Genomic DNA, 15,961 nt, shown 5'->3' with positions numbered 1-15,961 from the left:
TTCGTTTTTTATTTTTTGCTTGTTTCCCAAGGTGACCATCTTGGCATTTGTCAAGAGGGTTGAGAGTGCCCAAAGAGATCGCTTACAGCAGCATCACCCTGAAAGAGCCCTATCTCTTCTCTTTTCTGAGGCTAAGAAGGGTTGGGCCTTGTTAGTACCTGGATGGGAGATGGCGTTGGAATACCAGGTGCCGTATTCTTCTTTTTATGTTGTTGACATTGACCGGTTTTTTTTTCACTTGTTTCCCAAGGTGACCATCTTGGCATTTGTCAAGAGGGTTGAGAGTGCCCGAAGAGATCACCTACGGCCCCATCACCCTGAAAGCGCCCAATCTCGTCTGATCTCGGATGCTAAACAGTGTCGGGCCTGGTTAGTACCTGGATGGGAGACCGCCTGGGAATACCAGGTGCCATAGGCTTCTGTTTTTTTTGTTTTTTTATTTAGTAGCATGCGACATACAATGCAAAGGCAACTTCACAGAATGTGTGATACAAATAGTTACAAACAAACGATCATATTGCATGGATATCAGAGCCAATGGTAAGAAGTCTGAGGAGAATAGCACGTGTACAGCTTTGCGGTCATATCAAGATGAGATTAAAGCTCCATCTCGTTGGGATCCTCTACCACTTAAAATATTATTGATACTAGCCCTGCTACCCTCGAAGAGTTTAGATATCCATAGATAGGGGAAGAGTATTGTGTAGTAGTCAAATGGGGTCGGAACATACCATTTTCTTTTCCCTTTTTTGAGTTAAGAAGGGAAATAGTAGAACTGAAAGGAGGGAGAAGGGGAAAGAGAAGATTGGGGAAGGAAATGGCAGAAAAGGAAAAGAAGGGGTAAGGGGGTGTCGTGGGTAGAGTGGATAGTGTGGGGTCCCCTCCCAGGGAGCAAGAGACGCCCTCGGCTCACCAGCTCATCAGCTGTCCAACGTTTGGAACAGCGATCTCCAACGATCACCATGAGCTTACTATGTCTCGCGGAGGTATTCTTACGAAAAGCGAAACTGGGTCCAGTAGAACCATCTGTTCCCATGCTCCTCCATTTTATCCCTCATTGTGGCAGTCAGGTCTTCCATTCGTTCAATATCATTTACCCTTGCGAACCACTGGGTCACCATTGGAGCAGATTGCTCTTTCCACTGACTTGGGATGCAGGCCCTAGCTGCATTGAGGAGATGTTTAAGTAAGGACTTATGATAACGCTTTCTCGACATAGGAGTTAGATTGAGAAGAACTGCTGCGGGATCATTGGCTAAGGAAATGTCTGTGAACTTGTGGATGAGTCTCAGGACAGGCTGCCAGAATGTTTGTAATTTAGGGCATTCCCAGAAAATGTGGAGAATGGTGCCAGTCTGTTGCCCACAGTGACAGCAGCGTTCAGATTGACCGGGGAATATTTTGGCCAACACCACCGGTGTACGATACCAGCGTGTGATCAGCTTATATGAGATCTCCTGATATTTACTGCAGAGTGACGACTTATGGGCGAAAAAGAGTATTCTGTCCTTCTGTGGTTTGGAGAATGTAGTTTGTAAGTCCCTTTTCCATTTAGCTAGGAAGGGTGGATCCGTTGAGGATTGTGCGTCTGTCAGGATTTGGTAGGATCTAGAGAGGGAACCACGAATTGGGCCATCATCCAGGCAAAGTTCCTCGAAGGGGTGGAATTGTCTAGAGAAGAACGAATGGTTAGGTAGTGATCCGAGGAAATGGATTAGCTGTCTAGCTCTCCAGCTATCCAATGCAACAGGTACTTGCTCTAGCAGTATGGTCCCCACGGGAATCAAGCCCGTGGGTCCAAGAAATAGGGCTGCTCTCAGAAGCCCTTTCGAGGCTTGCCTGGTAAAGGCCTGGTCAGACAGGCCCGGAGGGAATCTAGGATGTCCAATAATTGGGGTCATAGGAGAAGGGAAGTTAGTCAGGTGGGAAAGGTGAAAAAAACTATCCATCTCGGCGAGCGAGGGGCCAATTAACGGGTGAGTAGTCACACAGGGCTCCAATGGCCTCCCCGCCCAAGGCAGACCAGCCAGTGGAACCCGCGCCATCTCCTGCTCTAGCTTGACCCATAGCTTCAGTTCCCCATGCCGGTGTCTTATCACATATGGTCCCCCATCGGATAGTGTCCGCTGTGTACTGCGCATGCGCAGTACACAGCAACACAGATTCCGAAAATTGCGGAGCATGAACGGCGCCTGCGCACTGAGTCCAGGTTCTATCCCCACTATCCAAGTGGACATAGAGTAAGAATATAAAAGAGGCGAGCGCAGCGAGGCCGAGCCCGAAGCGTGGCGAGCAAAGCTCGCCTGCGAGGGACCCTCTAATATTCACAACCCTATGTCCGCTTGGATGGTGGGGCTACCACCTCCACTCACCGCGCAGGCGCCGTTCAGCTTCGGAGATTTTCCGAAGCTTCGTCTGCTCCGTACTGCGTATGCGCAGTACGGCGCGGACACTATATCATGGCCGGACAGTATATGGCAGAACACCGGCACCAGTCAACCACCGGTGTCATGTGCGTCGCTGTGTAATATAGAGCAGGGTCCGGGAAGCCATTACCTCCCCGCAATTTCGGTCGCAATAGCATTGTCCTACCAATACGCTTATGTTTTCCGCGCCAGAGGAACTTGATAAAGATTGAGCGAACCGCATGAAAGAAAGTCTGGGGTATTTTGATAGGTAAGGCTTGTAGTAGATACAGAAGTCGTGGCATCGCGTTCATCTTCAACACATTACAGCGTCCGAACCATGACAGAGCTAGTGGGTCCCATCTTTTAAGGTCCGCTGTAAGCCCATAGGCTTCTTTTTATGTTGTTTTTTGCTTGTTTCTCAAGGCGACCATCTTGGCGTTTGTCAAGAGGGTTGGGCGTGTCTTGAAGAGAACGCTTACGGCCACATCAACCTGAAAGCACCCGATGTCGTCTGATTTCAGAGGCTAAGCAGCGTCAGGCCTGGTTAGTACCTGGATGGGAGACTCCCTGGGAAGACCAGGTGCCATAGAAGGATCTGGTCTGGTCTGGTTAGTGTCTTTTTTTTTTTTTTATTCTTTATTTACGGATTGCAGGTAATACAGAGACAAACTTTAAAAGACATAGATCCCTCAGTTTTCCAGGTTAACAAAAATACATAGTTAATACTTCGTGGGGGACCGGGGGAAACCTAACAACTTATGTCAGCAGCAGCCCCAGCCGTGGCTAGGCCACCACATTATCCAACTCTAATGATCTGGCACCCCAGTGTCTACTTATAAACCAGGGCAGTCCGCGGGGCGATCCCCCTCAAGGCCCAGATTGAGGGGCCTCTAACATCGGTCACCTTCATTCTATTGGTCAAAGAGCTCAGCCGGGACCACCCCGAGGGCCGCCAACCCCTGGCTGGGAAATCGAGGGAACAAAACGAAAAGATCCTTGCAATCACCATGTATTTTAATTATACTTGGGAGTTAGGGGGTAGGGAAAGAGGGGGGAGCAAATGGGCAGGAGAAGGGGATGGGGGGCTCCAAGACAACCAACGACAACCAACGAGCAGTGTGCTCTTCCTCCCTGTCGCCTAACGCTGATGTGAGCTGTTCCATACGGTAGATGTCGCAAACTCTTGCAAACCAGTGAGACACCAGTGGAGCGGCCTGCCGTTTCCACATGCTAGGTATACATGCCCTGGCCCCACTCAGAAGATGTTTTAAGAGAGATTTATGGTACTTCTTGCTCGAGAGTGGGGTCAGATTGAGGAAGATCGCAGCTGGGTTGTTCTGGAGATCAATAGCCGTGAGGTCATAAATGATATTGAGAACCTGTCTCCAGAAATGGGCCAGTTGAGGGCATTCCCAGAAGATATGTAGTAACGTGCCGGCTTGTTCACCGCATCTCCAGCACAAAGGGCTGTGACCGGGAAACATAGCCGCCAGGACAGTGGGGGTCCTGTACCATCGGGTCAAAATTTTATAAGCTATTTCCTGGTATTTACTACATAGGGATGACTTGTGCGCAAAAAGAAGCGCGCGGTTCTTCTGGTCTGGCGAGAGCCGGATATGCAGGTCTCGCTCCCATTTTTCCACGAACACCAGGTTACCCTGGGAGAGTTGGTCAAGTAGGATGCGATATGACAGGGAAAGAGACCCTCGGGTCGGTCCCTCTCCTGAGCATACCTCCTCAAACGATGTTAGGGGTCTGCGGAATTCGCCACTGTTTGGCAAAGATTTCAAGAAGTGGGAGAGTTGGGCAAGCTTCCACTGTCCCAGGGCAGTGGTTGCTAACGCCTCGTACATAGTGGAGACCGCTGTCCACGTCCTAGGGCCAAGAAAAGAAGAGGCCCGCACAAGGTCCCGGTCAGGGTCGAGGCGGAAAGACTTTTCCGTCATGCCGGGTTCAAAGCGTGGGTGTCCAATAATAGGAGTCATGGGCGAAGGGAAACTGGGCACGCCCATCAGGGTAAAATATCTGTCTAGCTCTTGTAACATTGGCTCAATGAGTGGGTGTGCCTGCGTCGCTCCCGACCAGCCCGGTCCACTCCAGGGCAAACCTGGAAATGGTACGGATTCACGCTCCAGACGAACCCACAGCTTATCCTTCAGGTGTCTGCACCAGTCAACTACTCTGTTCATGTGCACCGCCGTATAGTACCATGCCGGATCTGGGAGGCCAATCCCTCCCTTGTCTTTTGATCTGAGCAGTAATGTTCGGCTGAGTCTTGGAGGCCTGCCCTGCCATACGTATCGAATAAAGATGGAGCGTATGGCTTTAAAAAATGATTGGGGGATTTTTATCGGTAAGGCTTGTAATAGGTACAAGAGTCTGGGCATTACATTCATTTTGAGCACATTGCATCTCCCAAACCAAGAGGTCGCCAACTTTGACCACCTCTCTAGATCTACGGCAAAAATTTTTAGAAGCGGCTGGAAATTCAATTGGAAAATCAGATGTGGGTCCGGGGGAACCTTGGTACCCAGATATTGTATAGCCCCAGTTGCCCAACGAAAGGGAAAATTAGTGCTTAGACTCGTCTGGGCGTTGGTAGACAGGGAGACGTTGAGTGCTTCCGATTTCTGTAAGTTAATTTTAAAATTTGACAGGGTGCCATATCGTCTTATTTCCGCTAAGAGATTCGGCAATGTAATGTGAGGCTCCGAGACATAGAACAAGAGGTCATCTGCAAAGGCTGCGACCTTATGGTGGTGTGAGGGGGTGTCCAGTCCCTTGATGTCTATGTTCTGCCTGATGTGGTGCAGCAAGGGTTCAAGCGATAGGACAAACAAAAGGGGGGACAACGGGCATCCCTGCCTCGTTCCATTGCCAATAGTGAAACGCGACGAGGCAAACCCATTGACCCTAACCATCGCCGTCGGTGACGAGTAAAGAGCTGTAACCCATGAAAGCATGGGGGGGTACACCCAAGCTTCGCAGGGTGGCTAGCAAAAAAGGCCAGCTCACCCTGTCAAACGCTTTTTCTGCGTCCACAGAGAGCAACATAATCGGTAGTTTAAGGCGTCTGACGCGTTCTATAACATTGATTGTCCTGGTAGTGTTGTCTCGGGCTTCCCTGTTACGAATAAACCCCACCTGATCCAGAGGTATCAGGCGTTGGAGAATGGGCGCCAACTGCTCCGCCAGTATCTTAGTGAAGAGCTTAAGGTCGCTGTTTAATAAGGAGATGGGCCTGTAGTTCGCACAGAGAAGCGGATCCTTCTCCGGCTTGAGTATGACCGAGATGCTTGCCTGCAACAGCTCCGGTGGAAAGGTCTGGCCCTCCAATAGGGCGTTAAAAGCTGACACAAACGGCGTGGACAACAGGGAGAGGAAGGCCTTATAATAAGGGACCATAAACCCATCTGGGCCTGGTGCCTTGCCCTTGGGTGAGTCTCTTAACGCTGCCGACAATTCCTCCGGGGAGATAGGTTGCGAGAGAAGCTCTATCTCTTCCTGTGTCAGCGACGGGAGGTTTGCCGAAGCTAGGTACTCGTCAATGGCCGCTGTGCCGGCCTGGAGGGCGTCTCCTGAGTCCCGGGGGTGCAAGTTATAAAGGGCTTCATAGAAAGATCGGAAACACTCCGCTATCTCCCGTGAATCATGAAGCTTGGCACCCGAAGGGGAGGTTATGGTTGGAATGAAGGACGCGTTGCGTTGGGCACGCAGGGAGTTCGCTAGGGACCTACTACACCTGTCTCCATATTCATAATACGTCCTGCGAACCCACATGAGTCTGGTTCTAGCCTGAAAGAGAGAGAAATCTCTAATTTGTTCTCTAAGATCTCTCACCTCCACCTCCAGCGCAGCAGTCGGCTGGGATTTGTGTCGTTGTTCACACGCATGCAACTTGGCAATAAGTTTGGAGAGAGCCTCAGTTTTGGCCACTTTGAGTCTATGACCATGTTTAATAAGAATGCCCCTAATGTAGCATTTATGAGCCGCCCATAACATGAGGGGGTTGGAAACAGAATCACGGTTATGATCAAAGTAACTTTCTAATTCCCTAAGCAGGTCTGCGTGGGTCTCAGGGTCCTTCAGGAGAGACTCGTTCAGTCTCCACCAGGACTGACCACGCGACTCCTGTTGTAGCTTCAGCATCAAAGAAATCGGGGCATGGTCAGACAGGGCTATGTGGCCTATCTGAGCGTCTGTGACCGCCGGGATAGCATTGTGGGTGACTAAAAACATATCTATACGTGAGTAAGAACCATGAGCGGTGAAAAAGAATGTATAGTCCCTATCCTGTGGGTGAAGCGTACGCCACACATCGATCAGTCGGTGGGAGTGTAGCAGGTCTCTTATGTGTGAACGCGTTCTCGCAGAAATCGCAGAGGTGCCCGATGATGAGTCTCTGCGGGGGTCCAAGGTGAGGTTAAAGTCCCCCCCAACGATCAAAGTACCCTCCGAGAATGCAGCCAGGGCATCCAAGCATGCTTCTAAGGCCGGCAGCTAGTCCACATTCGGCATGTATAGGTTGGCAAGAGTAAAAGTTTGCGAGTGGAGAGTTCCCTTAATGAAGAGATATCTCCCTTCACTATCGGCTTGGACAGCTAACAGGCGCCACGGCAAGTTTTTAGCAAGAAGAACACACACTCCTCTCGATTTGGAAGTAGGGGACGTGCTGTGGTGGGCCAGGGGGAAGTGCTTACTATAAAGCCGTGGTATTTGGTCTGTCCTGAAATGGGTCTCCTGGAGGAAAACTATTTGGGGCTTCATCCGCAACAATTCTGTTAGGCAGCTGGACCTTTTTTCAGGTACATTCAGCCCTTTCACATTCCAGGAAACCAGCTTCAGGGCCATGACGGCAGTGGTACCCGGCCGGCGGTCTCCACCGGAGTCAGTAGTAGATATAGAGTTCAAGCACAGAGGAAGAGGAGGAGAAAAAGGAAAAGCAGTAATGAAGCGGAGAAGGTCCGGAGTTAGTAGGGAGGAGGAGGGTAGGAGGGGTGGGGATAGATCGGGGAATTGCTAAAGCTCCTATCAGAGAGAACCTGCCGGTTAGGGCAGAGGGGCCTAGTGGGGGAAGAGGTAAGGCACTGCAGAGGGAGGAACTCATCGGTGCAGTACCCCTCCAGCATCCCATGGTCCATGCAGTCGCAATCGGGCATGCACGGAGCTTCTTTGGCATCTTAACTACGACATCAAACGCATTATAGAACATCACTGCAGCAGGTATCGGGCAGTTAACAACAGTAGAACAGTGCATAATTAGACCAACATATTAAACTTTTCAACACAGAGTATAGATAACTTTATACCACCCAGGCACCCGCCCCTCCCCCCCCCCCCAAAAAAAAAATGGAAAAAAGGGGGGGGGGGAGAGGGGGAGGGAGCGGGAACGCCGCCCAGGGGCACCCGGGGGGCACCACCAGGCAGTCCAAAAACACAAAGAGCGCCGAGACTAGGGCAAGTGTAGATAAACAGTAACGAGAATGGTGAACAGTACCGCCAATAACTCAGGGCTTCGTCCAGGAAGTGCAGTGTCCAACTCTGTTCTTCCAATGTCCTTCCTCTCCCCTAGCGGGGGCGCTGGGAACAATGGCCCGTGGCATGGTAAACAACACAAAGCTGGATACTCCAGCCGTCTATGTTGGTAGAGAAAAAGAAAACAAAAAAAAAAAGGGTATAACACAGGAATAACGGAAAATTACTGTACTCTCTCAGGGTTCACGATCTTGAGGGGCCTGCGATCTCTGACGTTGGGATCGATGGTGGCGTCTCACTCTCTGTGGCCTGGTTGAGGGGTTGTTCGTCGGGGCCACTGCTCCCTGGGGGACAACAGGAGCCAACCAGTCGGGGACCTGAACCGAGGGCAGGCCCAAAGCCTCCAGAAAGGACGGGACCTCCGAAGGGTGTCGTAGCGCAAGGGGCCTCCCATTTTTGCGCACTATAAGGTGAAACAGATGGCCCCACTTGTATGGAATCCTCCGTTCAGTTAGGTGTTCCAGAAGGGGTCGCAGACAGCGTCTCATCTGGAAGGTCTTGCGGGATACATCTGGCAGAAGGGTGACTTGGGCCCCGTCAAAATCAATGCTGCCTTTGCGCCACGACGCTTGCAGGACATCCTCCCTAACTGAGTAATTGTGGAGACAGCATAAAACGTCACGTGGCCGGTTCTCTGTGGGGCTCCTGGGGCCCAGGGTCCTGTGGACTCTATCAATGGCTATTACTGTGTCAGCAGCGCGGTCCAGACAGGCGTTAAATATAGCTGTAACTGTGGCTTTGAGGTCTGCCTGGCCAGTGGCTTCGGGCAAGTCTCTGATCCTGATGTTGCGTCTGCGGTTGCGATTCTCAAGGTCATCCACTAGGAGTTGCAACTGTGCCACTCTGTCAGCAAGGGTATCATGTGCGGCTTGCAGGCCAGAAACATCAGTGGTCAGGGAGGTCACATCCGATGCCAGGGTGGTCACCCGCTCGTTCGTAGCCGACACGTCACGTTTGACCCCTGCGATTTCATGTCGCAAGGTCGTTTCAATCCTGGCTGCCATACAGCTAAAGTCTGCTTTAGTGGGAAGGTTTTGGAGTAAAGCTAGGATGGCCTTGTCCCCCAATAATGCCGGTGCTGGTGGCAGCGGTGGGTCCCCCTGTGTGTCTGAGGCGAGAGCAGCCTGGCCATTCGGTCCTGGGATGAGGCTTCCACTGCGGGAGGGTCTCTGGGACAGTTGGGAGTTGTGAGGGAACCAGGGTGGCAGGCCGCTATGGTCCGTGCTGTCAAGCGAGGCCATGGACAGTGAGCGTGGGAGACACGGGGACAAGTCACTAGGCGGGGAGAACGGGGGCATGTCGTGTCCCTGCATAGCAGTCTGCTCACCTTCCCTCTGTGCCTGGAGCGCCGGAGGCCGCGGGCGCCATCTTGGCTGGATCCGGCGTGGAGGCCGGAGGCTGCAGCGGGACCAAGTACCTGTCCATGGCAGCAGCGGCGGACCCCGCTCGGCTGGCTGTGTTCCGCCGAAGCGCGGGGATGTCGGCGATGCCGAAATATGCGACCAGACTGTGGTAAAGGGGTGTGGAGGGGTCACGGACCGGGAGCTCCGGAAAAGAGTGTCCTCACTCCTTCATGCCTAGGCCACGCCCCCCTGGTTAGTGTCTTGATTGGGAGATCGCCTGGGAATACTGGATGCCGTAGGCTTCTTTTTATGTTGTTGGCTTTGACCTGTTTTTTTTAGCTTGTTTCCCAAGGTGACCATCTTGGCCTTTGTCAAGAGGCTTCAGAGTGCCCGAAGAGAGTGCCTACGGCCAAATCACCTATATAGTATCTTATATATAATAACTAAAAATATTATTTATTATTATAGATATAGATATATAGTATAGTGATTTGGTCGTAGGCACTCTCTTTGGGCACTCTGAAGCCTCTTGACAAAGGCCAAGATGGTCACCTTGGGAAGCAAGCTAAAAAAAACAGGTCAAAGCCAACAACATAAAAAGAAGCCTACGGCATCCAGTATTCCCAGGCGATCTCCCAATCAAGACACTAACCAGACCAGATCCTTCTATGGCACCTGGTCTTCCCAGGGAGTCTCCCATCCAGGTACTAACCAGGCCTGACGCTGCTTAGCCTCTGAAATCAGACGAGATCGGGTGCTTTCAGGTTGATGTGGCCGTAAGCGTTCTCCTCAAGACACGCCCAACCCTCTTGACAAACGCCAAGATGCTCACCTTGAGAAACAATCAAAAAAAAAACAAGTCAAAGCCAACAACATAAAAAGAAGCCTATGGGCTTACAGCGGACCTTAAAAGATGGGACCCACTAGCTCTGTCATGGTTCGGATGCTGTAATGTGTTGAAGATGAACGCGATTCCACGACTTCTGTATCTACTACAAGCCTTACCTATCAAAATACCCCAGACTTTCTTTCATGCGGTTCGCTCAATCTTTATCAAGTTCCTCTGGCGCAGAAAACATATGCGTATTGGTAGGGCAATGCTATTGCGACCGAAATTGCGGGGAGGTATTGGCTTCCCGGACCCTGCTCTATATTACACAGCGACGCACATGACACCGGTGGTTGACTGGTGCCGGTGTTCTGCCATATACTGTCCGGCCATGATATAGTGTCCGCGCCGTACTGCGCATGCGCAGTACGGAGCAGACGAAGCTTCGGAAAATCTCCGAAGCTGAACGGTGCCTGCGCGGTGAGTGGAGGTGGTAGCCCCACCATCCAAGCGGACATAGGGTTGTGAATATTAGAGGGCCCCTCGCAGGTGAGCTTCGCTCGCCACGCTTCGGGCTCGGCCTCGCTGCGCTCGGCTCTTTTATATTCTTACTCTATGTCCACTTGGATAGTGGGGATAGAACCTGGACTCAGTGCGCAGGCGCCGTTCATGCTCGGCAATTTTCGGAATCTGTGTTGCTGTGTACTGCGCATGCGCAGTACACAGCGGACACTATCCGATGGGGGACCATATGTGATAAGACACCGGCATGGGGAACTGAAGCTATGGGTCAAGCTAGAGCAGGAGATGGCACGGGTTCCACTGGCTGGTCTGCCTTGGGCGGGGAGGCCATTGGAGCCCTGTGTGACTACTCACCCGTTAATTGGCCCCTCGCTCGCCGAGATGGATAGTTTTTTTCACCTTTCCCACCTGACTAACTTCCCTTCTCCTATGACCCCAATTATTGGACATCCTAGATTCCCTCCGGGCCTGTCTGACCAGGCCTTTACCAGGCAAGCCACGAAAGGGCTTCTGAGAGCAGCCCTATTTCTTGGACCCACGGGCTTGATTCCCACGGGGACCATACTGCTAGAGCAAGTACCTGTTGCATTGGATAGCTGGAGAGCTAGACAGCTAATCCATTTCCTCGGATCACTACCTAACCATTCGTTCTTCTCTAGACAATTCCACCCCTTCGAGGAACTTTGCCTGGATGATGGCCCAATTCGTGGTTCCCTCTCTAGGTCCTACCAAATCCTGACAGACGCACAATCCTCCACGGATCCACCCTTCCTAGCTAAATGGAAAAGGGACTTACAAACTACATTCTCCAAACCACAGAAGGACAGAATACTCTTTTTCGCCCATAAGTCGTCACTCTGCAGTAAATATCAGGAGATCTCATATAAGCTGATCACACGCTGGTATCGTACACCGGTGGTGTTGGCCAAAATATTCCCCGGTCAATCTGACCTCTGCTGTCACTGTGGGCAACAGACTGGCACCATTCTCCACATTTTCTGGGAATGCCCTAAATTACAAACATTCTGGCAGCCTGTCCTGAGACTCATCCACAAGTTCACAGACATTTCCTTAGCCAATGATCCCGCAGCAGTTCTTCTCAATCTAACTCCTATGTCGAGAAAGCGTTATCATAAGCGTTATCATAAACATCTCCTCAATGCAGCTAGGGCCTGCATCCCAAGTCGTGGAAAGAGCAATCTGCTCCAATGGTGACCCAGTGGTTCGCAAGGGTAAATGATATTGAACGAATGGAAGACCTGACTGCCACAATGAGGGATAAAACGGAGGAGCATGGGAACAGATGGTTCTACTGGACCCAGTTTTGCTTTTCGGAGGAATACCTCCGCGAGACATAGTAAGCTCATGGTGATCGTTGGAGATCGCTGTTCCAAACGTTGGACAGCTGATGAGCTGGTGAGCCGAGGGCGTCTCTTGCTCCCTGGGAGGGGACCCTACCCAGCCGAGGGCGTCTCTTGCTCCCTGGGAGAGGACCCCACCGCGTCTCTTGCTCCCTGGGAGGGGACCCCACCCTATCCACTCTACCCACGACACCCCCTTACCCCTTCTTTTCCTTTTCTGCCATTTCCTTCCCCAATCTTCTCTTTCCCCTTCTCCCTCCTTTCAGTTCTACTATTTCCCTTCTTAACTCAAAAAAGGGAAAAGAAAATGGTATGTTCCGACCCCATTTGACTACTACACAATACTCTTCCCCTATCTATGGATATCTAAACTCTTCGAGGGTAGCAGGGCTAGTATCAATAATATTTTAAGTGGTAGAGGATCCCAACGAGATGGAGCTTTAATCTCATCTTGATATGACCGCAAAGCTGTACACGTGCTATTCTCCTCAGACTTCTTACCATTGGCTCTGATATCCATGCAATATGATCATTTGTTTGTAACTATTTGTATCACACATTCTGTGAAGTTGCCTTTGCATTGTATGTCGCATACTACTAAATAAAAAATAAAAAAAACAGAAGCCTATGGCACCTGGTATTCCCAGGCGGTCGCCCATCCAGGTACTAACCAGGCCCGACACTGTTTAGCATCCGAGATCAGACGAGATTGGGCGTTTTCAGGGTGATGGGGCCATAGGTGATCTCTTCGGGCACTCTCAACCCTCTTGACAAATGCCAAGATGGTCACCTTGGGAAACAAGTGAAAAAAAAAACAGGTCAATGTCAACAACATAAAAAGAAGAATACGGCACCTGGTATTCCAACGCCATCTCCCATCCAGGTACTAACTAGGCCCAACCCTTCTTAGCCTCAGAGAAGAGAAGAGATAGGGCTCTTTCAGGGTGATGCTGCTGTAAGCGATCACTTTGGGCACTCTCAACCCTCTTGACAAATGCCAAGATGGTCACCTTGGGAAACAAGCAAAAAAAAGAAAACGAATCAACGCCAACAACATAAAAAGAAGCCTACAATAACTGGTAATCCCAGGTGGTCTCCCATCCAGGTACTAACCAGGCCCGACTCTTCTTAGCCTCCAAGATCAGATGAGATTGGGTGCTTTCAGAGTGATGTGGCCATAGGCAATCTCTTCAGGCACTCTCAACCCTCTTGACAAACACCAAGATGGTCACTTTGGGAAATAAGCGAAAAAAAAACAGGTCAACGCCAACAACATAAAAAGAAGTCTACGACACCTGGTATTCCCAGGCGGTCTCCCATCCAGGTACTAACAAGGCCCGACTCTATTAGCCTCCAACATCAAACGAGATCGGGTGCTTTCAGGGTGATGTGCCCGCAGGCAATCTCTTCAGGCACTTTCAACCCTCTTGACAAACGCCAAGATGGTCACCTTGGGAAACAAGAAAAAAAATATAAATAAGTCGGAAGCTAGAAACAATACGGCCCGAGTCCTCAATTTAATCCATGCGGCGCATGTACAGGGAAGGCCCTTGCTTATGTTGTCAACGGACGCGGAGAAGGCCTTTGACAGGATGGCCTGGCACTTTATGCAGGCCACCCTGGAACATATAGGTCTTAGCCCCAACATGATGAGCTGGGTAATGTCGCTTTACTCCACGCCGTCGGCAGCGGTACGGGTGACCGAGGGGTGCTCGGACTCTTTCCCCATCACTAATGGGACAAGGCAGGGGTGCCCTCTGTCTCCCCTAATTTTAATTCTGGCACTGGAACCACTTATGTGTCACTTTCGGAATGACCCGAATATTACTGGCATATCCAAACCCTCGGCACACCACAAAATTGCGGCGTACGCTGACGATCTAATTTTTTCCGTCTCCAATCCACACATTTTGCTTCCCAAAATACTTGCGTCTCTACAGCGACACGGCAGCCTATCAAACTATAAAAACAATTGCGCCAAGTCGGCTGTATTGAATATATCGGTCCCGGATGGTGAGGCCAAGAGGCTCCGGTCCGCTTTTCCATTCTACTGGGCTGAAAAATCTATACGTTACTTGGGCGTTGACATCGCAGCGGATTCAGCGCAATTGTACCTGCTTAATTTTGTCCCTCTCCTGGATAGACTGAAATCTGATTTGGGAAACTGGCATGCTTTAACACTGACCTGGTTCGGGCGCTGTAATGCATTCAAAATGATGGCCCTCCCTCGGATCTTATACATGTTCCAGACATTACCGATCCGGTTACCCCCAATTTTTTTCAGACAACTGCAGGTGCTGCTCCGGGACTTTATTTGGGCGCGCAAACCGCCCAGAGCCCGTTTGCAATTGCTTGCCAGACCAAAGGACAAGGGGGGTCTGGGTCTCCCAGATCTCAGACAATACTACAGAGTGACTCTGCTAGCGAGAGTCGTTGATTGGCATTGTAATGGCCCACACAAGCAGTGGGTGGAGATGGAGATTGAGGATGGTTCCATTCTCCTATTGACCTCCCCGTGGCTCCTGTCCTCCCTACCAAAAGACCTCAGAGGTCACCCCGTAGTGGGAGCTACGTTGGCTGTTGTGCGGAGGTTGTTCCGCTGCACACACATTGCTCCCCTGCCATGGGACACATTTTCTGGGCATGCCTGGCCTTGAGGAACTTTTGGGTGGAGGTGACCGAGACGATAAAAACTCTCAGAAATGTAGATATCGCAGACAACCCAGCAGCGTGCCTTCTACACTTGACCGAACAGCCTGTTCGAAAATACAAAAAAACCCTCCCGATGCAACTCCTGAACGCCGCCCGGGCCTGCATTCCCACACTGTGGAGGCAGCCTCAGCCCCCCATCCAAAGTGCTGTGGTATTCCAAAGTCAATCATATTCTCCGGATGGAAGAATTGACCGCCACCCTTCACAACACTGAAGAGGCATTTAGTGTTACATGGAGGCCCTGGAGGTATTTTTCTGGTACTTGAGACTACATTCGGGAGATGAGCAGCGCCCCTGTCCCAGAAAAAGACTGAACATCTAACGTTTACCTACGTAGGCCATGTCTGCCCTCGGTGGCATCCCCCCCCCTCCCTTTTCGTCTTTATTTTTCTATTTTTCCCCGCCGCCATCCCCCCCCCTCCTCTCTCTCCGTCTTTGCACTCTCTTCTTCCCCCGTCCTCCCTTTTGACTATGCCTTGTCTCCTTACTAGCCTTTGGGACCCAGAAGAGCCCCAGGGTTCTGGACACGACCGGCTCATATTTTACTCTGGTTCACATAGGTCATGATAAGCTGGCTCGCTGTGGTCCCAGTTGCTCTCCATGATTACATTTGTCCGAACAGGGCTGCATTAGTTATACTGTACTACATGTCCGAGGTGGGGTTTCTCTCATTTCTGCATGAAACTCTAGGACTCCCCTCTGAGAACCCAGAGTTATTTGGCTGCCTATTTTTTGTTACCATGTAATTGTGACCCTGGGTCATGCTGTATGGTTGACTGTTATATTTATGTTGTTCTACTTATACTTAATAAAAGAATAAAACAAAAAAAATAAAAATAAGTCAATGCCAACAACTTAAAAAAAGCCTATGGCATCGAGAAATCCCAGGCGTTCTCCCATCCAGGTACTAACCAGGTCCCAACCCTGCTTAGCCTCTGAGATCAAATGAGATTTGGCTCTTTCAGGATGATGCAGCCATAGTAGATTTTTTCAGGCACGCTCAACCCTCTTGACAAACGCCAAGATGGTCACCTTGGGAAACAAACAAAAAAAAACAAGTCAACGCCAACAACATAAAAAGAAGCCTACCGCACCTAGTATTTCCAGACGGTCTCCCATCCAGGTATTAACAAGGCGCGACCCTTTCTAGCCTCTGAGATCAGCGGAGATTGGGCGCTTTCAGGGTGATGTGCCCATAGGCAATCTCTTTGAGCACTCTCATCCCTCTTGAAAAATGCCAAGATAGTCACC

The 15,961-nt window shown here is 50.7% G+C and overlaps 3 pseudogenes; 1 reads left to right on the top strand and 2 right to left on the bottom strand.

The window, feature by feature from the left end:
- The first annotated feature begins 299 nt into the window (after window positions 1–299).
- LOC143937302 (5S ribosomal RNA) lies at window positions 300–418 on the top strand (annotated as a pseudogene).
- A 12,202-nt stretch (window positions 419–12,620) lies between these two features.
- On the bottom strand, window positions 12,621–12,739 carry LOC143937225 (5S ribosomal RNA; annotated as a pseudogene).
- Window positions 12,740–13,062: 323 nt separating this feature from the next.
- LOC143937392 (5S ribosomal RNA) lies at window positions 13,063–13,181 on the bottom strand (annotated as a pseudogene).
- Between the last annotated feature and the right edge of the window lie 2,780 nt (window positions 13,182–15,961).

The sequence above is a fragment of the Lithobates pipiens genome, unplaced genomic scaffold (genome assembly GCF_037356315.1).
Source record: "Lithobates pipiens isolate NorthernLeopardFrog02 unplaced genomic scaffold, aLitPip1_a1.2 Scaffold_28, whole genome shotgun sequence".
NCBI lineage: Eukaryota > Metazoa > Chordata > Amphibia > Anura > Ranidae > Lithobates > Lithobates pipiens.
This window is presented reverse-complemented; position numbering and strand designations above follow the sequence as displayed.